Source organism: Ictidomys tridecemlineatus, chromosome 4, assembly GCF_052094955.1.
Source record: "Ictidomys tridecemlineatus isolate mIctTri1 chromosome 4, mIctTri1.hap1, whole genome shotgun sequence".
Classification (NCBI taxonomy): Eukaryota; Metazoa; Chordata; class Mammalia; order Rodentia; family Sciuridae; genus Ictidomys; species Ictidomys tridecemlineatus.
This window is the reverse complement of record NC_135480.1, coordinates 105248103-105273441: the sequence shown is the minus strand read 5'-3', so window position 1 is coordinate 105273441 and position 25339 is coordinate 105248103. Positions and strand designations below refer to the sequence as shown.

General features: G+C 39.4%; 1 long non-coding RNA gene across 2 annotated transcripts in view; it reads left to right on the top strand.

The window, feature by feature from the left end:
• The first annotated feature begins 781 nt into the window (after positions 1-781).
• Positions 782-25339, top strand: part of LOC110598453 (uncharacterized) — a 258358-nt gene continuing 233800 nt past the window's right edge. The window contains exon 1 of one of the 2 annotated variants that reach the window (XR_013437955.1): positions 782-1118. This is a non-coding gene — a long non-coding RNA (uncharacterized LOC110598453). The remainder of the gene's footprint in view (positions 1119-25339) is intronic. The other variant, XR_013437956.1, reaches the window with a different exon arrangement.

The following is a 25339-nucleotide window of genomic DNA, read 5'->3' as shown; positions in this document are numbered from 1 at the left end:
TTCTTATCTTCCTCTCCCTTCTAATCCCCCTCCAATTTTTTTTTTAACAGAGCAAGAGTCTTGTCTCTCAGATGTCAGAACAGTAATCTATTTTTAAAATCTCAGAATTTCAAGTCTTCTGTCATTAAACATGACAGATGGATTTAGGGAAAAGGAAAGCATTGTCTGTAGTGTGACCTAAATGTACACTAGTGCAATGTTTAGACCCAGAAGGTTGAAACTGGATTTGAACATATTTTCAGAGTGCAGTGGCATTTAGTATTTTTTAGAGAGACAGAGAAAAAAAAAAAAAGAGAGACAGGGAGAGAGATGATGCATAAGTTATCAAAAAGGGTGCATCGGGGGTAAGAATTTTGTTTTATTTTAGCCAAAAAGAGTAAAATCATCATGGTGGGGTTAAGATGCAGGTCTGACCTGGGTTTGGAAGCTTCGTGGGGAAAGGCCTTTAGGCTGGCGTTTGGGACAGCGTGTTCTTTAAAAAGAAAGCTGTCTATTTTTCTTTTCTCCAGGGGAGCTGCAGTTTAGGGCAGGCACAAAGCTGGGAACATAACCAAGGGCAGAAAAAAATTCACCCCTATGTTCTATTTGTCAGACTGACCTGCAGGTCACAACCTGAAAGTTTATAGATCGGGGAGGCCTTGTCTCTGCATAAGCATGTTTTCTGGACTTTGGCTGAAGCTAAATTCCTGACTTCTGAAAGAGGGGTGGGTGTGGACTTCCAGCAGGAATAGCCAGTGGGAAGGAAGTAATATTCATTAAGAGTGTCTCATGCAAGCCGTGCAGGCTAAGCATGCTCAGTGTAAATTCTCCTGGAGTCTGTCAAGCTATGTTTGAACTCGTTCCAGGATGCTGGATTTACTTTTTTTTTTTTTTTTCCACCAGGAAGAATGCTCGATTAGACAGCATTTTGCCTTGCTTTTCTTCTCTCTCTCTCTCTCTCTCTCTCTCTCTCTCTCTCTCTCTCTTTCTTTCTTTCTTTCTGACTTCTTTCCACCAGAAGATTGGAAACAATATTCTTTTCTGATCAATTCAGTAATACAGTGCCCTTCAGTGTTCAGATGGGCATTTCAGTGGAGAAGAAAAGAAACTTTGCTACCTGGGAACCGAAGACTACTTAGGTCAGTAAATGCTAATAAAGTCCTGAAAAACTTATGGAGCCAGGATTTAACTTTTCTTAATGGTTACGGTAATCTACAGCAAATTTAATTGCCTTTTCAACTCGTGGGTGTGCACCAATTTTTTTTTTCACACAAAAACTATGTTTTTCATATGTTGGAGTGATTTTTAAAACACAGGGAAAATATGTCTTTTGGGCTAATTTGCATTTGAAAGAACCTCTCTTTATATGAGAGCTTTTCTCTCTCTTTACCACAAATTATGTGTTTTTTAAACAAATATTGTGGTGAGCTCTTGTAGCTATAATGGTCTGAATGTAGATGTGCTCTGTGTTATATTAATTCTTGGCTTGCGTTGGTTCGGTGAAAGTTATTGCTTTTGTTGCTGCCAAAGATGAAAGAGACTTTGTTTTTTTGTTGCTGTTGTTTTTGGAACTTTTAGTGGGCTTCGAGGAGGCTGCTTCAGGAGCCCCTTGTGAGCAGAGAGTCGCCTCTTTCCCTGTTTAATGTGTATTTTGCATGTGTAGGATTCAGCTTTTTCAGAACCTGTGTAGGGATGGAGTTTTTTTTTTTTTTTTTTTTTTTTTTAAGTGTAGTTTTGGAGGGAAATGGCATAGAGAAAGATAGAAACAAGGTTTGTGATGAAGAGTTTAAATCAGGATTCTCATGGTGAATACAAGCAAAGAATGCAAAACATACTCTGCTGGCTGTACATGCACGGATGTAGTTGAGGTTAATAATTTTAATATTTAATTTTCTTTTAAAGTAGAGTAGATTTACTCCATCAGCTGATAACACACAACATTTATTAAAAAGATGTGAGGCTCCCGGGACAAGCAAGTTTGCAAAGGCGGCCCCTTTAAAAACATCTGAGGACAGAGGTTATGAAACCACATAGCTTCCCGTAGGAACAGTGCATCCTGGGCTGAAGCAGTTTAATTTTATTCAAGAATTTTAAGAGTAAAAGGGGATTTATTTCTTTTCAAAAAAAAAAAAAAAGCACAGCTAGGCGAGGATTATTGATCAGTCAGGGATTAAATATTTGCTGGAATACAAAGCATCACATTTTATCAATGTGTAAATCAGACTGGCCGGCTATTCAGGGGATGTAAATGAAAACCCCCCAGTTTTACATAAAATCAAATGCAGCAGCACCCCTGCCCCGCACTCACTCGCCTTCTCTGTGGCCCAGAAAGGGGTGAAAGAGGTGGGGCAGGGTGTGAAATAAGACTTAGCGAAGGAGCTGACCTTGCTCTTTTAACTTGTGTCCATCTGTTCTTACTGGGCAGCTGAAGCGGGGAGCAAAGCGGGAAGGGACCTCAGGGGAGCCACGGGAGAAGAGGCCAGACCCAGCCAGGCTGTGACCTGCTCCCCATCCTGTGATTTAGCTAGAAGGAGAGAGGCCAAGGGGATGCATCTCAATCCACTTCCTCCTGCTCCCAGGGCTTTGATGGAGTCCCAAATGCTACTCTGCTGCACCTGCCTCTGCTTTTCATAAATGAAAGTGTCTCCCCACAAGTGGATGCTGGGTTATTTGATGTAGATCAGTCCCTGAAGGGAGGGCCCAGGTAATTCAGTCTTGTTTCATTTGGGTCTTTTCTTCCCTAACATGGGACACAGATCTTGATGAGTTTAACTGAAACAATGAACCCTTTGTGGGAGGGGAGAGCACAGTTGTCCACGAAGGTGTGTGCGAGTTTGCGTGTTTCTGTGTGTGTATGTCCACGAGTGTGTGTGCCACTCATAGTGTGGGCTCTGAGGGAAGGCATTGGTGTCTGAGGGCATTTGTCTGGGCTCAGGGATCTTTTTAATCACCTTGGCTCTGCACTGATAGGAGGTTCACATTTTGGAGAATTCCAGAGCTAGTTTTCTCTGACTGCCTGTTCCTGTGCCCTGCTCCCCCCAGCTCTGTTTCCCCTTCATGACTTGTCTCTCAAAGAACAGCAGTGAAACCTTTTGAGGTACAAAGGCTATGCAAGGGGGCAGAGTATGAACAAAGACAGGCCTATTCATGTTCACATCTGGATAAAGTTTAGATTGTGACAAGGGAAAATGATGGGAGAGAAAAAGTTGTGATGTCACATTTTTTAAAAATGCATGTACTTGCCCCCCTAGAGGGCTTTCTCCCTGTTTCCATATCCTGTGCCCACTGGACTGTGGGAAGACAGGTTTTATATCTTTAATTATTATAGCAAAGGCCAGTGGTTTGCTCCAAGTGGTGGCCAAGTTAAAACAAATCCTCAGATTCTTCAGGCTCTAGTCCAGATCTCCACCTACCCAGGAATGGGGATAAGCTGGGGTCAGTTTCTGAGTCCTGGACTCAGTTTTCTCATTCACTTTGAGGTTTTGAGCAAAGGCAGTGGATTTGTACAAAACACTTCCTCAGACTGAGCCTGCTGCGGTCTTATATCTTACATTTGAGAGGTACTTGAAACTGTTCAGGGGACACTCTCTCCTCTTTCCATTTTTTTTATCTTCAACACCATCCATTAAAGCAGGTTGGGCCAGTGTTGACATCTTCCTCTGACAAATGACGAAACTGAAAGATTGAATGACTTGTTGGATCAGGTCAGGCAGAGGCTAGATAGGAATTCAAGTTGCTCAACTCAAGATATGAAATTCTACACCAACCTGAGACTCTGGGCCACTAAAGTTGAACATCAAAAGAGTCCCACAGTTCATGGAGGTGAAAGGTATGGCTGAACAGGGCTTTAGATTGGGTCAGTCCCTTTATAAAGAAGAAAAAGCAGACTGGAGAAACTGGGTACTCCACTCACAGTTGCACTTGGGGCCTTGGGAGCTGGCCTTGAATCCTGTCTCTGCAGATCCAAAGTGTGTGCACTAATGCTGTGACTAGGCACATGGGCTTCGCTGTGCCTGACTGCATCTCTACTTCTGAGGATGCCACAGGGTTGCCCTGAGGATCATCCAAGATGAAGTGTGTGCTAGAAGTTTGATTGGTGAAGGTTCTTATTGTTGGTTGTGTGACATCACATAAAGTAAAGCATGTTATTTTTACTGTGAATCCCCATCAGCTTGGGGGCTCAACCCTTAGATCCTCAGGGTGTTTGTGTTGGTGAGTTCATAGGATCAGGTGAGTAGCACTTAGGGGATGTTTATTGAAAACAGAAACACTGTTCTAAATAATGCAGGAAGTTGACTAAGATAAGCGTCATAGCCCCCTTGCTCTAGTTCAGGGAGAAGCGGGAGGGAGGTTATCTGGGCAGATGCGTCTGAGATAAACAGTACTGTTGAGGTCAATTTCATTATCTTTGATGACCTTCAAATGCTACTGAGATTGCTTATTGGATGTCAGGAATCTCTATGCAGGGAAGGGTGAGCAGTTGGAGGTTATATTGAGCTCACAGATCTGGTAGGGACTGAAAATCAAGAGAAGGCACATGTGCAGATGGCCTGTAGAACTTCAAGATTGTGTCTTTCTTAGACACTTATGACCAGTGTTGACTAGGCTGCTGAGGTCACAGGTGTGTCAGCTCTGAAGCTCCTGGGTTTACCCATGGAGTAACATTAGAAAGATCCCTTTGAGAGAGAAAGGTCAAGGGCCTGCTTTAGAGCAAATCAGTGAGTTGTAGTTGTGTACTTACAGCGTCCTGAGAACTATAACAACATAGTCACGAGACTGCAAAAACAAATGAAGGAAAGGGACACTTACCTGGGAATACGTGCTTTTAGCCAGGTGTGGTGGTGCACAAGCCCATAATTCCAGGGGCATGGGAGGCTGAGGCAGGAGGATTTCGAGTTCAAAGCCAGCCTCAGCAAGTTAGGCCCTAAGTAACAGTGAGACCCTGTCTTGAAATAAATAAATATAAAAAGGGCTAGGGATATGGCTCAGTGGTTAGGCATTCCTGGGTTCAATCCTTGGCCCCAAACCAAACCAAACCAATCAACCAACCAACCAAGCAAACAAACAAACAAACAAACAAACAAAAAACCCACATTGTGCGTCTAGATGAATAAATGGTATTCATGAGTGTGTGGAACACAGAAATGAGGGCGGACAGAACAAGTCTGCTCACGCAGAAGTGGGAGGTAGATTTCAGGGACAGCAGCTGGTTATTAAGTGTCTTACTTAAAAATTCTTAAGTTACCTCTTAGTTCAGAGTCCTCTTTCAGATGCTTCTCCATGGCCTTCATGCCCTTGTTCATGCTGGGAAAGGAAGGCCAGGCCAGGGACAGGGAGGAGGAGCTGTGTGTTGATTTACTGAACATTTACTACATATCAGGTATTAGCTCTATGATATTGCTTACTGTAGGAAAACCACTCCACTTGAATAGCAAGCCCAAGTTGGAACCTTTGAGCACTGTGGCGGGGAATGTCAAATGGAGCAGCTGCTCTGAAAAACAATACGGTGGTTCCTCAAAAATAAAAAATAAAATACAATCTAGAAATTTCACGTCTAGCTTATGTAAATATAAGTTTTTACTTTTCATTCTTTCTGTTTTCATTTTGCATAAAGGTCCTTAAAAGTTTTGCATTTTCAGAACACAGAACCTTGATAACTGTTAGGTAGTATCATGTAGTGAAAGTTGGATTTAGGGTAAAATCACTGGAATGGTAGACTGGACTAACATAATGATTTGAATACATTATTTTGCTTCACTGTGCCTGTTTCCATATTTGAAGTTGTCGATCACAATTTGCTCAGGTGGCATGATCAGATCTGCTATTCAACACTTTACCTGTGGTCAACAGTACCGTTTTGTACAGTTAAAAATTTAAAAAATTATTAAAAGAGAAGAGCCCATGTTTAATTTTCTCACCACAAGAAAATAAAATTAATGAAGTGTATATGTGTATATATATATATATATATATATATATATATATATATATATACACACGCTGGGTATTGAACCCAGGGCCTTGTGCATACAAGGCAAGCACTCTATCAACTGAGCTATATCCACAGCCCTCAAATATAGCTATTTTTAATAATTAATCCTGTTCTATAAATGTGAATTTTCACTTTTATTCTTCTGGTTTTCTTGGTGTTTTCTGGTAGGTTCTAGTGCATTCATATTTCCTGTTCTGAAAAAGGCTTTCTCCTTAATTTACTTAGATGGAAGAAAGCATGACCAACTTAGCAACTCTTGTATCAGAGTAGTTAAAACCCTTTCATTGCCCAAATTAACCACATTTCCTGAATTATTGAAAGATGGAAAGCTAGGAAAAGACAGAGATATTAGACAGAAATCACAGCCAGAGCAGAGTTTGGTTAATCATAAGATGTTCCTATATAAGAAGAAATGAATAACAAACCAGGTTAAACAAATTGGTGACATGCATGTATTTCCCTCATTCTCCCTGAGAAGAGGGAGAACTACCACCTTCATTAGGGTGGCTATGTTTTGGAAAAAAAAAAGAAGGAGAAGGAGAAGGAGAAGAAGGAGGAGGAAGAGGAGGAGGAGGAGGAGGAGAAGGAGAAGGAGAAGAAAATAACAGGTTGGCAAGAACGTGGAGAAGTTGGAACCTTTGAACACTATGGAGGGAGGATGTCAAATGGAGCAACTACTCTGCAAAACAATATGGTGGTTCCTCAAAAATAAAAAATAAAATGGCCACATGATCTAGCAATTTCACATCTAGCCATATCCCCACAGAGCTGAAAGCAGGTCTTAAAAAGATATTCATGCACCCATGTTCTTAGCAGCATTAGTTACAGTAGCTGAAAGGTAGAAGCAGTCCAAGTACTCATCAAGGGATAAACGAATAAACAAATCAAGGTCTGTCCATACTGTGGAATATTCTTCAGTCTTAAAAAGGAAGGAATTCCTGACACATGCTGCAACATGGATGTCACTTGAGGACATTATGCTCAGTGAAATAAGCCAGTCACAAAAGGACAAATACTACCTGATTCTATTTATATGAACAGTCTTGAGTAGTCAAACTCAGGGAAACAAAGTAGAATGGTGGTTGCCAGGGGCCATGGGAAGGGCAACTGAACAGTTATGGTTAATAGGTGGTTTCATCTGGGGAAGTTCTATGGATGGATGGTGGTGTTGGTTCCACAACAATGTGAATGTAATGTATTTAATGCCCCTGGCCTGTAGATTTAAAATGTTTAAACTGGTAAATTTTATGTTACATGTAGTTTACCACAATGAAAATTTTAAAAATTGGAGTTATAAAAATGTTACTACACTAACTTTATAAGGAGTTCCCATTGTGTGTAGTTGTTTCATTACTGAAATCCGACTGTGTTTGAGGAAGAAGATCAGGTTCAGACTAAGGAGCAAAAGAGAATAAAACCATTCAATAAATGCTGTTTGGGGAAGTAACAAAGTGGGGATGTGTGAAAGAAGATGGGAGAAAAATAGGCTCTTGATATGTAGCAACAGAGACTTGAGAATTTCTGTTTACCAGGAGATTGGGGCACATTCAACCTGTGTTTTGCATAGAGAGCCCCTGATTTTTAACTTAGGCTGTCTATGGGGGTGCACTTGGCAGCTGCTAGAGACTGAGAGCACTGGAAGCCATCCTGAGCATCTCTTTTTGCTAGACATCATGTCTTTTCAGTCAGATTAAATTTTCATCAGAACCCCCTTTGTGAAATATCAGTGGTGGGTACTTTGTGGAACTCAAGAGAAACTAGAAAGCCCCTCATAATCAGGCAGAGGGAGGGAAGGAAAGCAACCAACATTAATTGAGCACCTATTTTTTAAAACTGGGTACTCATGTCTCTCATTCACTTCATCTTCACCATCGCCTCTAAGGCCGATTTCATATCACCATTCTGTAAACACATCTTTCCCATATGAAGTGGGACTAGAACCCAGGTCTAAAGCCTGGGGTTTCCAACACATCACGGCTTAGGAAATTCATGATCAATGAAGCTACTCTAACAGCTTTGTATTAGAGTAATGAAAACCCCTTCATTGCCCAAATGAACTACATTTCCTGAATTAATGAAAGATGGAAAAGACAGAGACGTTAGACAGAAATCACAGCCAGAGCAGACTTTGGTTGATCATAAGATGTTCCTACAGAAGAAGAAATGAACAACTAACCAGGCTAAAACAATGGCTGAGGAATCCCATCTCTTCAGTCACCCCTCCAGGTGATTCCTCCCTGGCTTTGCCATCAGCTGCCACAAAAGGGAGGTTTTCCTGAGACAGATATGTGCTCCCCCCACACACTCAGCTCAGGGCCTCTCAGGGGCTTCCTGGGGACCCCCGCATTTGCACACACAATTCTAGCATCATTTTTCTTTCTCACTAATACTCGGACAGCCACATTCAGCCTTTCTGAGGACATGGACAGGTGTTGGGGACGTCTTTTCCTGCAGGCCCGTCTGGGGTTCAGGTGTTGGGATAACTGGGCACCCCAGCGGGGCCCCTCCCTGGAAGGCGGTTCCCAGGCTCCTTTGTTTAGTTTGTGTGCAGCCATCAATGCAGCGCTCCTTCTGCTTCGGCTGCCGGCGAATCCCATCTTCTCTATTGATTTCCCACACAACGTTTACTGCTCTCCAAGGTGTGACCTGTACCTCGAGCTAATTTATTTCTGTCACAGCTGCAGGATTTAGGAATGAAGCAGCGAGGGGGTGGGGAGCAGCGGGACCGGAGGAGGGAGGGAAGCTGGGGAGGGAGCGACGTGTCCAAGATGTGAGAAATAAATTCAGCCTCGGAGCCCCCCGACCAGCATGCCTGCAGCTCTTGGGGGCAGTTCTGTGCACACGGCGAGGGGACTTTATTTGAAAATCTGCTCAGTAAGATGGAAGCCACAGCCGTGGGGTTTCAGAAGGCCAGGAATTAGAGCAGGGCCCCATGGGGATGGAAAAGCAAGGAAAGAATGTGTTTGAAAATAATGTCTTGACTGTTCAGGGCCAATCTCCATATTGAGCAGTATGTGGTCTTTTTTTTTTTTTTTCTTTCTTTCTTTTTTTAATGAAATGATAGAAACTTCTAGGGGCAGGGAGGCGACTAGTGAAGTCACATTCTCTTCTTCATTATGGGATTTTTAACAACAGGGCATTCGTGTGTCAGTCCCTGAAACTGCATTTACCATGAGTGACATGTGAGATATTAAATTAAACAACTTTGACATCAACCTCCCTATCCTCTATGCCTAGAACATACCAAGTTAGCCTTTTTCAGGGTCTGATTTTATTAGATAGTTATTTGATTTTCCACTTCATTTTTACCTTTGAAAACAACTTAGAAAATCTGGCCATAAACTTATGCAGGAAGGATGAAGATCACTACTTTTGTCTGGGTAGTACTCACACTTTTTTTTTTTAGTGGGTGAATAGATCATATTTGAATGGCATTTCATAGTTTTCTTCAATGTACATAACTTTATTTCATCTTCTTAATAATGCTGTGTTCAGTAATGGTTGAAGAAATGCTGGCTCATTAACCAGCCTGCTGCCTTGTTAAGGTCACATGACTCATAAATGGAAAAACAGGCTGGGGCTTCTGATTCCAGAGGCAGGTTGCATTTCAAGGCATCCAGTGGTTCAGAGGACATTGTATGTACCAAGATGACCCACCACTGCGTAGCAGAAAGCTCCAGAGTAAAAGGCATGGTAGTCAAAACTTGCCCAACCACTTAGAAAGGCACTGAGGGAATGAATCAGAGTTGACCCAGACGACTAAGCTTCCACTTAACGTGATTTATGCCAAGGTCACTCCATCCAGGTGAGGTGAAGCCTCAGAGAGAGGGGTGAGACATTCACTAGTGGCTTGCTCTCCCTCCTTCCCCTATACATCCTAAGCCTCACCCCAACATTCAGATCTTCTTATGCTCTTTTTTATTTTTGGTACCAGGAATTGAACCCAGGGACGCTCAACTATGGAGCCATATCCCTAGCCCTTTTTTCATTTTTTATTTTGGGACAGGGTCTCGATAAGTTTCTTAGGCCTTACTCAGTTGCAAAGACTGATTTTGAACCTAAGATCCTCCTGCCTCAGCCTCCCAAGCTGCTGGGATTACGGGCATGCGCTGCCGAGGTCAGCCCTGTCAATCTTTATAAGGGCTAAAAAAATAAATCACCAATCCTTATCTGTTACCATCAGTGATCATTTACTCGGGGTTGGGTGTTAGAATAGCAGTTAGTTGTGAGGCTGGCTCAGGAGTTTACGTCTGTAAATTCCAGGTACTGGAAGGTCCTTTTCAGTTTCCTTCACATGATGTAGAATGGGCTTCTGTCATGTTAGTGCAAAAACAAAACGGTGGGCCAGTGGGCCTCCTACAACTGGGGCCGTAGATCCCTGTACCAAACTCTGGCCAGGCACCCACCTCAGAGCTCAGTAGTTCAAATGAAGAGGTCCCAGACAGACCTGAGTCATTTCATTTTCTATGACAGTATCACAGAAAGACTTCTTCTCACCATCTTGGAGGGAACCTTTATTTCAGGAAGGAACAATTTTGAGAGGGAATGAATGTAAGCTATAAAATAATAAATGGTTAAGAGAAAGTCATATTTACCTTCGTATCAACAGCATGATGCCGTGTTTTGCCGTTTCTCTTACCTGGAGCCATTTTTACTTCTCAGCTCCTTTGCTTTTGGCAAACTGATTTTGATACTTGAAGGATATTTCCTTGAAGTTAATGGTGTCGTGAAGTGGCATGGAGATGCATGGAGGACTTGCCAGTTTTTTAAAAAAATCTGAATCTACATCCTAGATTCATAATCTGTGTAGCGTAGCATTTAAGACTCATTATCAATATCTGCATCAAGAAAATAGGTACAGTAATGTGTATCCTAACTCATAGGGTTGCTGTGAGAACCTCAGGAGGTGTTGGATGTTAAAGTCTTGTGTTAACTCAAAGCCCTGTGCATATGGAGAGAGCTTATGCAGTATTATCTGAGTTCTTCAAATGTGTCTAAAATCACTGTCCCTAATACCTGTGTTGTTATAATGGTGGATGTCCCTGGCTGTCTCTTTACTATACATACCCTGTCTCTTTCCTACATACCCTGAAGCTGTGCTCAAAGAGTTGGTTCAACCTCATGTCTGCTCTTATTCCTCATTGTAGGTTTGTCTGCACACCTCTATAATTCACCCCTTCCTCTCTGTAGGACTTTACCTCACTGTTCTTGAAATTTTTCTTTTCCATTTTGGAGCAAAATGGAGGTGTTGGAGTGGAGCAGTGGGCAGAGTATGCCAGCTGGGCAGGGAGCTGAGTTTCAGACATCTACAGTCTGCCCATAGAACATGTTTTCTGAAATAATAATAACATCATGAAGTTTAATTCTGATAATGAAATCATGATGCATTTCTGTGCCACGATCAGTTAGGTTTTTCTAGTAGGTTAATGGGGGAGATCATTTATGAAATTATTTATTTGGGAAAGTATTTCACATATTACAAGGACTGACTTACAAATATTCAAGGCTAAACCCGTTTATAGGTTGAGGCATTTCTTGTCATGAATATGGAAAGCTTTCTTCCAAATTTAATTTGTAGAAAAGTTTTATAATCAGTGCAGTGAATTGTGACTGTGGGTCAGTGTGGGGCACTGAATGAGCCTGGGTGCTGGGCGGGGGACACAAAGGACAGGGTTCTCCTGTGTACTTCCTGTGACACTGGACGGCTTTGCAAGCTCTTTAGGTTTGTTTCCTGGTCTTCAAAATAAGTATGATGACCCTATTACCTGCTTTACTGGGTGGTCATTGGGAATGCTGTGTAGAATATAACAGGTTATACAAAGAGAGTTGTTACCTAGTCGACAGTGCAGTATTACAGCAGAGTTCCAGTTTTTTGAACAGGCTGGTCTCTGATTGAAGGCTCTTAAGGGTGTGTTAATTGATGGTAGGAAACTCAGGGAGTACTGAAGATCCATTTTATTACAAATTATATCTGGATAAGAATAAGTTGATTAAATTGTGGTCTCTACATACAATGGACTATTATTTAGTCACAAAAAAGAATGAGGTACTGATAGATGCCACAGCCTGGATGAACCTTGATGAAAGGAGCCAGACACAAAAGATCACCTGTTGTATGACTCTGTTTATATGAAACACTCACTCGGGATAGGCAAATCCATGGAAATGGAAAGCAGATTGGTGGTTGCCAGGACCTGGGGGAGAGAGAGGAAAGGGGAGGACCAGTTATTGGGTTTGGGATTTTCTTTTGGAGACAGAATATTTTGGAACTAGTTAGAGGTGGTGGCTGTACCACATTGTGACTGCATTAAATGCCACTGAATATTTTGTTATTAGAACATTATGATTATACATAGTACTTGGATTCATTTTGACAAAATCTTACACGTGTGGAATTTGATTTCAATTCCCATTACCTCTATTTCCCTCCCTGCCTCCCTCCCCCATTCTCCTTCTTCTCCTCTCCTGATCTTCCTTTTGTTTTTTTGTAACTTTATTTTGTTTATTTTTATTTACATGTGGTGCTGAGGATGGAACCCAGGGCATCATACGTTGCAGGCAAGTTCTCTACCACTGAGCCACAACCCCAGCCCTGTTTATTTGTTTTTGATTGGTACATTCTACATATACATAAAGGTGGAATCACCTGTGGGCATTTATATATGATATAAAGTGGTTTTGTTAAATCCATTCCACATTTTCTCCCTTTTTTCATCTGTCCTCCTTCCCTCAGTCCTCTTCTACTCCACAGATCTCCCGTGCATCTTTCTGATATCTGACCCCCACCCCTGCCCCGCCCATCCTTCTTTCCCTTATTTTTCTCTAGCTTCCACATATGAAAGAAAACATTTGACTCTTGATTCTCTGTGGCTGGCTGACCTCCTTCAGCATGATCTTCTCCAATTCCATCTATTTACCAGAAAATACTGATCTCACATTTCTTTATCATGCCACTGAATTTTATGTTATGTTCATTTCATTCACATCACTTCAAAAAAAACTATTAACCTCCCCCTAAAATCTCTGAAGACTGTACAATAAGCCTTATATAGTGTAAAGAAAGTCTCCCCTACTTCTTTCCATTTTTTTTCTGACTTTTGTAGCCCCCTCTCAGCCCCTTGGTATGACATGCCTTCAAGAGTCTTCAAGTGCTGTTGGAGACTTGATTGTTTTTTGCTTTTATTCTTTTCTTTATTCATACACGTGTTCATTCAGTGGGTGCCAAGGTAAACGGTAATTAATATGTGGCCCAGGACAGGACAGGAGATGGCCCTGTGGTGCAGTTTTGGCAGCACCTGAACCTTTCTGGTTAGGGAGACATCAACTAGATTATTTCTTGGGACTCTTTCAATTTTAAAGTTCTCAGCTTAAGAAATGTGAAATGAATCATGAGAGTTCCTTTAACTATTCTGCCAGCTAATTTCTCAGGTTCTTTTACTTGAAATTCATTTATCAAACCAACCTAGACAGACAGAAAAAATAAATTACACTCTGAATTAGCCTCCTTTTCTTTTTTATTTTTTCATTAGACTTCAATAATGAGGAGAAAATTTATCTCCATGCCGGTTGTGGAACTTCTTTGACCATGAGAAACCTTTCTTCATGTTTCTCAAGATGAAGTAAATGTCCAAAACAAGAAAGTATTGATATACTTCTGAAGTTTTAAGAGCATCAACATGATTTTTTTTGCTTTAATTTTAATACGTGAGAGAATGTAGACACCATGATAACTTAATAGCCCATCAAAACACGAGATTCAAGGGTTGTTTAGCATTTCCATGATAAATTGCTATTTTTAGAAGCTTATGTAACCCAACAAAGAATGTGTTCTTGGCGATGACCACGAAGACAAGTTATTATTGTGGGAGGGACAAAGGAATCTGAGCTGCTCACCAGAGGCAGAGCCAATTGCAGAGGATGTTTTAGAGTGCGCCCTTTCTGTGCGGCCTCCATTTTCTGCAATCAGGATAATGTGGTGCATTTCAGGGCCATTTTCATTTCTGAAGTGCTCTTTCATCATTAGCTAACAAATACCCATCAATGAATTTTCCTCCCTGTCTTGGAAGTTGGAGGGGGAGGGGAAAAAGAGAAGGAGGCAATACTTACGCTGTCTGTTTCGTAAGTATTCTCCCCTTCTGGGCTCCCCCTCTGGTGCTTCTAATGGAAACAAAAATAAAACAGATTTGCCTGTTTGAAAGGACCGAGACTACCTACCATTCTTTCCATATAGAACACCTGGAAATTTGCATCAGATGTTAATGACCTTCAGTAAGTACCCAGCCATAGAAGGGAGGCCTTCTTCGTAGTCTCCCATTACTAAGCCTTGCTCTGTTCTGTGCCTCCTGAGGACAGTTCATTCACTGGATGGACACCCTGGGCCCTCTTCCTCAGGAAGCTACGTGTGGTGCAGTTGAGCTGGGGGTGCTGGTGTCTGAGCCTGGGTCTCCATCAGAGGAGCTCACACTCCATTTTCTAGGATCTGAAAGTTAGGACTTGGGAATTCTCTCTCCTTTTATATTTTCATGCTGCTTCTCCCCTGCATCTTCTTCATTCCGTTTAGATTTTTTTCCCCATAGTTTATGTGGTATTGAACTAACAGCTGACCCTAGATTCTTTTGCCTGCACTTGGGTTTTGAGGAAAGGCAATTTAGTTTATAGCATAAGGCAAGCATTACAGGGTTTCTGCTGCCTTGTTGTCTGTGATAGTGTTATCCAATAGAAATAAAATGCACACCACAATGTGAACCATATAGATAACAAATTTTATGGTGACCATATTAAAAAAGTAAAAACAGGTGAAATTAATTTAAATATTGTATTTTATGTAAATCAATACATCAAAAATATCGTCACATAATCTATGTAAAAGCTATTCGTGAGATAGTGTACATTTTTTTGGTAAGTCTGTAAATTTTTTAATTTTTAATTTTTTAAAATCTTTTCATTTGTTTTAATTAGTTATACATGACAGTAGAATGCATTATGTGTACTTTGATATATCATATATAGATAGGATATAATTTCTCATTTTTCTGAGTGTACCTGTTGCAGAATCATGTTGGTCATGTAGTCACATATATACATATAGTAATAATGTCTGTTTCATTCTACTATCTTTCCTATCACCATATATACTCCACTCCCCTCCCCTCCCATCACTTCCCTCTACCTAATCTAAGGTAATGCTATTCTTCCCTATTATCCCCTGCCTTATTGTGAATTAGCATCCACATATTAGAAAAGTCATTTGGCCTATGGTTTTGTGGGATCGGCTTGTTTCGCTTAGCATATTTTCCAACTTCAATTATTTACTGGCAAATGCCATTTTCACTCTTCTTTAAAGCTGAATAATACTCCATTAAGTATATATACCACATTTTGTTTATCCATTCATCTATTGAGGGACACCTAGTCTAGCTATTGTGAATTAAGCTGCTATAAACATTGATGTGGCTGCAGTCACTGTAGTATGCTGATCTTAAGTCCTTTGATTTTAAGACAGGGAGTGGGATAGCTAGGTCAAATGTATGGTTCCATTCCCAGTTTTCTGAGGAATCTCCATACTGCTTTCCATAGTGGTTGCACCAATTTTCAGTCCCACCAGCAATGTGTGAGTGTATCTTTTCCCCCATCCTCACCAACATTTATTGTTGCCTATATTCTTGATGATTGCCATTTTGATAAGAGTGAGATGAAATCTTAGAGTAGTTTTGATTTGCATTTCTCTTACTAGATATGTTGAACACTTTTTCATATATTTGTTGATCAATTGTGTTTCTTCTTTTATGAAGAGTTTGCTCAGTTCCTTAGACCATTTATTGATTGGGTTATTCGTTTTTTTCATGTTTAAGTTTTCTGAGTTCTTTATATATCCTAGAAATCAATGCTTTATCAGAAGTGCATGTGGTAAAGATTTTCTCCAAATCTGCAGGCTCTCTCCTCACGTTATTAATTGTTTCCTTTGCTGAGAAGAAGCTTTTTAATTTGAATCTATCCCATTTATTAATTCTGGATTTTACTTCTTGTACTTTAGGAGTCTTGTTAAGGAAGTCAGATCTTAGGCTGAAGTAGTGAAGATTTGGGCCTATTTTTTCTTCTATTAGGTGAGGTGCTCTATTCTAGTGCCTAAGTCTTTGATCCACTTTGAGTTGATTTTTGTGCAGATTGTGAGATAAATGTTTAATTTCATTTTGATACATATGGATTTCCAGTTTTACCAGAACCATTGGTTGAATAGGCTATCTTTTCTCCAGTGAATGTTTTGGCCCCCTTGTCTAGTATGAGATAACCATATTTATGTGGCTTTGTCTCTGTGTCCTCTATTTTGTACCATTGGTAGATGAGTCTATTTTGGTGCCAATACCCTGCTATACTTGTCACTATAGCTCTTTAGTATAGTTTAAGGTCTGGTATTGTGATGCCTTCTGCTTCACTTTTCTTGCTAAGTATTGCTCTACCAATTCTGGGTCTCTTATTTTTACAAATAAATTTCATGATTGCCTTTTGTATTTCTATGAAGAATGTCATTGGGATTTTAATAAGAATTTCATTAAATCTGTATAACACTTTTGGTAGTATGACCATTTTGACAATATTAATTCTGCCTATCCAGGGGCATGAGAGGTTTTTCCATCTTCTGAGGTTTTCTTCAATTTCTTTCTTTAGTGTATAGAATATTTCATCCATCAACAAACAAATATACTTTCTTCTCAGAAGCACATGGCTTCTTCTCTAAAATAGACCATATCCTATGCCACAAAGCAACTCTTAGTAAATAAAAAAAAAAAAACAGATAATACCCTGCGTTCTATCAGACCACAGTAGAATGAAATTAGAAATCAATGATAAAATTAAAAAAAAATAGAAGCTACTGAAACAAATGGAGAATAAATAATACACAATTGAATGATGAATTGATAGTAGAAGAAATCAGGATGAAATAAAAAAATCATAGATGTAAATGAGAACACTGATATATCAAGATCTCTGGGATACTATGAAGGCAGTTCTAAGAGGAAAATTTTTTGCATCGAGTGTATTCATTAAAAGAATAAAAAGTCAACAAATAAATGACCTAACACTGCATCTTAAAGCCCTAGAAAAAGAAAAACAAATCACCTCCCAAAGCAGTAGAAGATAGGAAATAAATAATATCAGAGATGAAATTAATGAAATAAAAGATACAATTGAAAAAAACAAAAAGTTGGTTCTTTGAAAAAATAAATAAATAAAATAGATAAGCCCCTGTCCATGCTAACGAAGAGAAAAAAAGAGAAAACTCAAATTACTAAAATACAAGATAAAGAAGGAAATATCACAATGGACATGTCTAAAATACAGAAGATAATTAGATACTATTTTGAAAATTTATACTCTAGTAAAATAGAAAATATGAAAGACAATGACAAATTTCTAGAGACATATGACCTACCCAAACTGAATGAGGAGGTCATACACAATTTGATTTAAAGAGATCAATTTCAAGTAATGAAATAGAAAACGCCATCAAAAGTCTACTAACCAAGAAAAGCCCAGGGCCAGATGGATTCTCAGCCAAATTATAAGAGTCTTTCAAAGAAGAATTAACACCAATACTCCTCAAAGTATTCCATGAAATAGAAAAGGAGGAAACCCTTCCAGACTCTTTCTATGAGGCTACTATCACCCTGATACCAAAACCAGACAAAAACACACCAAGGAAAGAAAACTTCAGACCAATATCTCTGATGAACATAGATGCAAAAATTCTCAATAAAATTCTGGAAAATTACATACAAAAACATATTAAAAAGATAGTGCACTTTGATCAAGCGGGATTCATCCCAGGGATGCAAGGTTGGTTCAACATAACAGAAATCAATAAAAGTAATTCATCATATTAATAAGACTTAAAAACAAGAATCATATGATCATCTCAACAGATGCAGAAAAAGCATTTGACAAAATATAGCACATCTTCAAGTTCAAAACACTAGAAAAACTAGGGATAGTAATAACATACCTCAACATTTTAAAAGCTATATATACTAAACCCAAGGCCAGCATCATTCTAAATGGAGAAAAATTGAAAGCATTCCTGCTAAAAACTGGAACAAGACACGGATGTCTTCTTTTACAACACTTCTATTCAACATCATCCTTGAAACTCTAGCCAGAGCAATTAGACAAAAGAAAGAAATTAAAGGGATACAAATAGGTAAAGAAGAACTCAAACTATCACTATTTGCTGATGACATGATTCTATATCTAGATGATCCAAAAATTCCACCAGCAAACTTCTAGAACTCATAAATGAACTCAGCAAAGTAGCAGGATATAAAATCAACACTCATAAATCAAACACATTCCTATACATCAGTGATGAATCCATTGAAAGAGAAAACTACTCCATTCACATAGCCTTAAAAAAAAACACCTGGGAATCAATCTTATCAAAAGAGGTGAAAGACCTCTACAATGAAAAGTCTGTGAATTTTAATAGGTATTTTTGTTGTTAAAACACACCTTGATTTAGACCACATTTCAGGTATTTAATAGCCAAATTGTAAATGGCTACTGACCATGGTTTTTTGGACAGTACAGGGCTATTGTCATGGACAACAATAGATAGACAACAATGTTTTAGCAAATAGTTTAAATTCAAAAGCATTTTTGAATTATTTATCACAAAGTCAAACTGGGATGTAAATTGTTGTCAGATTTCCCTTCAGGCCCTTTTCTTTATCAAACACACTTATGTGTTTTCACAAGTTTCAGTTTCAGGTACTTTTAGTCCATCTTGGTCTGAAAATATTAAATGAAAAATTTCAGAAACAATTCAAAAGGTTTAAATCATGCACCATTCTGAGCAGTGTGATGAACTATCTTGCTATCCTCGGATGTCCTGCCTGGGTTGTGAATCATCTCTGTCTAGTGTGTCCATGCAGTATATGCTGCCCACCTGTTAGTCATGTAGTAGCCATGAAAGTCAACAGATCGACTTGTGGTACACAGTGCTTGTATAAATTTTGCTGCTATCTGTAGTTTCAGATATCTACTGGGGTACTTGGAACAAATTATCATGGATAAGGAGGTACCACTATAAATTATCTCTTATTTTCAGGAATCGGGGAATATTGGTGGGCTCTAGCATTTACTAGCTAGAAGGATGAATATATGAATTCTTAAAACTACCATTCACTCTGGTGGTCATCCTTAGAATGAGTGAGTTATAAACTGCAATTTGCTTCAGTTTTTGCCATATCTTGAGCTCATATCTATTGACAATGTAAAACAACAACTGTGTTTTAAAGGAAATAAGAAAATAGTTTATATTCTGAGTCAAACATGAATAAACATGTCTCAGGGAAACATTCAAGTCACCCTGTATAATAATGTTCTGCAGCAAAAGAGGTTACATGGGCTTTTAAAGTCTCAGTAGAAAAAAATCGTGAATAAATGGGTTTACAAAATAGTACGTGTGGTCATCAGATAGGCAGGCTACAGCAGGAGGGGAGATCTCTTCTACAGGATGGAAATTTATCTTTGTTGTTTTCTTAGCCTCAGAGTTGGTGGAGGCTAGAGGTCTGTCAGGCTTAGTGATACATTCTAAGAGTTTTACCTACTAGTCACAAGGATGAGATCAGATACAGAAGTTGATAGTACATGACCATTAAAAAGATCAAACAGTGTGCAGGCTTATAGATGTGGCTTCTTCAGAGAACTTCAGTTCATTACCTCAGAGCCAAGAGATGACAAGAGTGTTGGCCTCAGATAAGAGATAGAATTGAATTGTGTTTGATTTGATCCAATTCTATATAGTTGTTTGTCAAGTGGTTTCCACACATTTTCAATTTTTGGTGCCTCCATAATAATCTTTTGTGCTTGTATTTGTGTGATTGTGTACTTGTGAAGAAAAAGCTCCATTTTGTACTTGCTCACCTCAGGTCAACTAAGGAAGGTCTGATGGACTAGCCAAGACCAAAGTGGACAGAGGCACGAAGGTGGTGTAATCAGCTCCCAAAGGCTAAACATCCCAATCTTTGGCAAGACTTCATTGTATTTAGGAACAAAATCACAAATATTTCGTCTGTCATTCATTCCATCATTGGGACTTCAGTTACTGGTACTTCTATATCTCTACAAGAGAATGATGATTAGTGCTGATAATTACTCATGTTTGAACATTGACCATGAGCAGAAGGCTGTGGGTGGTGCTTCGAGAATGATAGAAAGTTGTATCATCCACCTTGTCCCCAAGGGTCTTAGTGTGGTGGTAGAGAGACAAAGACAACATGCAGAGTCTTAGTCAAGGTTTAAAGGAAGGAAGAACTGAAGGAAGGAGGGAGGGAGAGACTGAGATATCAGCAGATGACCCTTAGGTACTATATGATGGAGTGAACAAATAAATATTTACCCAGGACTATGGCGTACCAGGAGCCTACATAGGTACTAGAAATAATTGCGGTGAAAATACAGTTTTCCTCATTAGGAGCCATGAGACGTAGGATAAACAAGCAAAACCCCAAAGCAATCAACTACAAGCCATTCAAGATATGATAAAATGGAGAAAAAAACAAAGATTTAAATCCCCTCTCTACTACTTAAAGCTCTGTGAGATTGAGCTGCTATCTCAGTTTCCTCATTGCATCGATGTTCATAGCAGCACAATTCACAATAGCTAGACTGTGGAACCAACCTAGATGCCCTTCAATAGATGAATGGATAAAAAAAATGTGGCATTTATACACAGTGGAGTATTACTCTGCATTAAAAAATGACAAAATCATGGAATTTGCAGGGAAATAGATGGCATTAGAGCAGATTATGCTGAGTGAAGCTAGCCAATCCCTAAAAAACAAATGCCAAATGTCTTCTTTGACATAAGGAGAGCAACTAAGAACAGAGTAGGGAGGAAGAGCATGAGAAGAAGATTAACATTAAACAGGGACAAGAGGTGGGAGGGAAAGGGAGAGAGAAGGGTAATTGCATGGAAATGGAAGGAGACCCTCATTGTTATACAAAATTACATACAAGAGGAAGTGAGAGGAAAGGGGAAAAAAACAAGGGGGAGAAATGAATTACAGTAGATGGGGTAGAGAGAGAAGATGGGAGGGGAGGGGGGATAGTAGAGGATAGGAAAGGCAGCAGAATACAACAGACACTAGTATGGCAATATGTAAAAACGTGGATGTGTAACCGATGTGATTCTGCAATCTGTATACGGGGTAAAAATGGGAGTTCATAACCCACTTGAATCAAATGTGTGAAATATGATATGTCAAGAACTATGTAATGTTTTGAACAACCAACAATAAAAATTAAAGAAAAAAGAATGTCAACTATATGCAATCTAGGCACTGAGGAAAGTAGTAAGCAAGGCACCTAGGCACAGTACACAAGAGACATGATCCCTGGCCTCAGAAATCAGAGACAAAAATAACATTGAACTTTAATAACGGTGTAAAAATAGTGTTCTGGGAACAGAGAGAGACAATAATTAATGATTCCTAGAGAAGAAGCTGGTCTGGAGCATACCTCTAACCTGAGATGCTTAAGTCCTATTGTAACAGAGCTTGTCAACACAGATACAGGTGGAATCTGAGACATTTCGATTGTGATGTCAGTGTTGCTGAGGACACACATGGGTGCATCATGGGATTGGGCAGGTTGTGCAGACAGGGGCTTAGAAGAGGTAAAATTACTTGATATTCCCTTGAACAAGTTATTGAAAACCCTAAAGACTGACAGTGATAGTCTTGAAAATTTCATGCTGACCAGAGCATGAGACCTTGAGGTTGAGACAGAGGAGAGTGGCTGCCTTTGGGGACAAAGAACAGGACTGCAGATTCATGCTTGTGGGTTTTTCTTGCTGTATTGGAATACATCAGATAACTAGAATGCTGTTACTTTTATAGCTCAGTTGGAAAGGTGCCAATGATTCAGGATAGATCCTGGGCTCTGCCTTCCATCTTGAACGCTCTCTCCCTCCATGATGGTCTTTTGATGTTTCATTCTTCAGGGAGTACACGTTGTGTTGGGCCTCCACAAATATGCCTGGATAGCATTTGAGAAATGGTTAATATCTCCCACAAAGTAATATTCTAAAGAAGCACACATGCAAAATCCTCCCAACAATTTCTCCCTTAGATCTTCCTTTGACATCTCTTTTCCCTCCTGATTTGGAAGGAATCCCTGAATGCAATATTTTTTGCAGGGAAGAAAATAGAATATTTTCTGCTCAGGAATGTGCGTATTTTGGAAAGAGTGTGTTTCCAACACCAGAGGTGAACCAAGAGGGTGTGGTGAGCTGAATGTACCATGGGAACATTCTCCACCGTGGCACAGAAAAACCAGGGTTTAATTCCCTGCTCTTCACTTGCAAAGTTCATGTTAGTCACTGCATTGGCTGTGTGGTTATATAGCACACTGATTATCTGCACAGAAATTGTGTCTCCAGTACTAGCAAGATCAAGGAAGAGGGAGGATAGGCTCTTTGACCATAACACAACTGAACTCAGTTTCCTGATCTATGAAATGGTTATAACAATACTTTTTCTGTAGTATTTTGCTTTAAATCCATAAGGAAGATGGAATAACAGATGCTGGTTTTGAAACTTCCTAGATTTTGTAGCCTCTGTTACAAATTGGAAAGAGTATTACTATAGCTGCCAGAAGAAGAGGGAAACTGCCTGAATTTTTTGAAAGAACAGATAGTTCTGGGAGTGCTGTGTGGATTGGAAGATGGTCAGCCAAGTTCTTTGGAATCCAGAATGAACAATGGTTCAAGACTATCTGTTTATTTTCAGAATTAAGAATGATGGGAATGGTGAAGAATCTTTAAAAAATGTTAACATCATCAATTCCTATTAGTGTGGTAGAAAGAATAAATTAACCTCACATACATTGATTTAGGCTACCTTCAGTGGCAGTATTAATGAGGCAATCCCCTTGCTTCCTGGAAAATAGGTTTTAATAATGAAAAATTGGCTTATGAATACAGGTACGAGAAGATACATTATTTTAAAAAAATAATTAATTTATTTATTCCAATTAGGTATATATGACAGCAGAATGCATTTTAATTCATTGTACACAATTGCAGCACGACTTTTCATTTCTCTAGTTGAACATGATGTAGCATCGCATCATATGTGCAGTCACACAGGTCCCTAGGGTAATGTCCATCTCATTCCACTATCTTTCCTGCCCCACCCCTTTTCTCCATCACACTTTCTTCATTTTTTTTCCATGGCCCCTCCCCACCCCCATTATGGATCAGCATCCACTTTATCAGAGAGAACATTTGGCCTTTGGCTTTATGGGATTGGCTTATTTCGCTTAGCATGATATTCTCCAAATTCATCCATTTACCTGCAAATGCCATAATTTTATTCTCTTTTAATGCTGAGTAATATTCCATTATGTATATATCTTATTTATCCATTCACCTATTGAAGGGCATCTAGATTGCTTCCACAGTTGAGCTATTGTGAATACCATAAACATTGATGTGACTGCATTACTATGGTATGGTGTTTTAAGAGGGCTTCTAACATGTGGTCATATAGTATACTGATTATCTGCACAGAAATTGTGTCTCCAGTACTAGCAAGATCAAGGAAGGCGGAGGATAGGCTCTTTGATCATGACGCAACTGGGAGTCAGGAAACGGCAGGAGGGTGTGACAGGAAGATAGATTGTAGAACGAGGGGCAGGTTGAAAGAACAGACACAGTCTTGAGGAGTTCAGTGATGCCATAAAACTGAGCTAGGGAACCCATTTTGTTTTCATGAGCATTTTGTATGCTTCATCTATGACACATTACAACACAAGGCAATATACAACTTACGTGGTAATGCCAGGTCCCTGTTAGGTTCTGGGCCTTTCTGGATGGTCATTGTGAGCCAGGCCTAGGCTGGGGTGCTCAATGGAGCTCTTCTGGAATCTCCAACAGAAAACCATTTAATTAGGGGATGAATGTGGAGGGCAAAGAAGCATCGAATAAGTGGAGGGGTGAAATTCAGAGACAAAAGGCTTGCTTATGAAGTCACATATGACATTCATTGATTGCAATAGTAAGTTTACTTACTATGAAAATTAAAAGACGATTTAAAATATTACATGCATTATGACTACATCACATGTTCATCATAAAATTACCATTCTTAGTGTTTTTAGTATTATCTATTTTTTTGTACCTCATGTTTATTGAAAAATGTATGTCATAGAGTGCTGTGTATATGTAAAGGAAAACTCTTTATAATAAAATGCCACAGTGAGACCAAACAAGATAAAAACTGACTGGTAATCCTGGAACTGATACTTACCCAGTTGTCAGGTACCAGAATAGCTTTAGATTAATGGGAAGAAGACTCTTTTTTGGTAGTGTGGTTATCACGGGTACACTCAGATCTTGAGAATAATTCCAAGTCATAAACATTGAAGTGATGTAGAGAATTAGGGCTCTGAATGGATTAGCTCCTCTATCCCCATCTCTAGGGTTTGAATGCTATCTTTAGACCTCATAGACTGATATGTAACAAGCTGCATTAAGACATGACCTTAAGACATTCTCGATAGAATAATAAACGCCATGAGAGCAAGACTAACTCTATCTCGGTCAATACTGCATCTCTAGTCCTTCCCATTGTTCCTGGAACAAAGTGGGAATTCAGTAAATTAAAAAAAAAACTTTATATTAGTGGGAGAAAGGTTTTCCCTGAAATTCAAAATTACTTTGAAGCTCTATGTATATCATAAAACTCTGAGCCCATTAATGTAAATCTGAAGAAGATTCGGAAAGCAATTATTTTGGAATCATTACTTTCCTTCCAATTGATGACTGGAGGGACACCCATGCATATGAATCTATACACATACCTACCGACATGGACTCGTTTCTGTACCCTTTTGGGTCCTCTGATCTTGTTATCCAGTTTTGAAAATGATCTTGGGAAAAGTGATATGAATCAAAAGTTGCATTTAGCAAGTGTTAGAACTTTAAAGTCCATTTATCATCAAAGAAGTAAATCCTTTCTTCTGGGAATGCCTGTAGATTTTTTTTTTTCCTGGCAAGTTCTGCCTCTCTTTTGCAACTCTCCTTCCTCAGAGGATTCTTTAAGTTCTATCCATCATCCACTTACTGAAGTGTACCTCATTTGGGAATGAGAAATTTTTGGCATGGCTGGGAGCTTTTAATGGAAATATGAGAGGAGACGTCTCTGACACATATAATATCTTCAATATGTTTCCATATATTGAATGATCTTTGACGCATTGCTGGAGACTCACAATGACAGATGGGCTGAGGAGAAAGAGGCACATGCCCCAAGTGGGGATTTCTTTAGAAACCAACACTCTTTCCAAGGTGCCTTGCACTATTCTTAG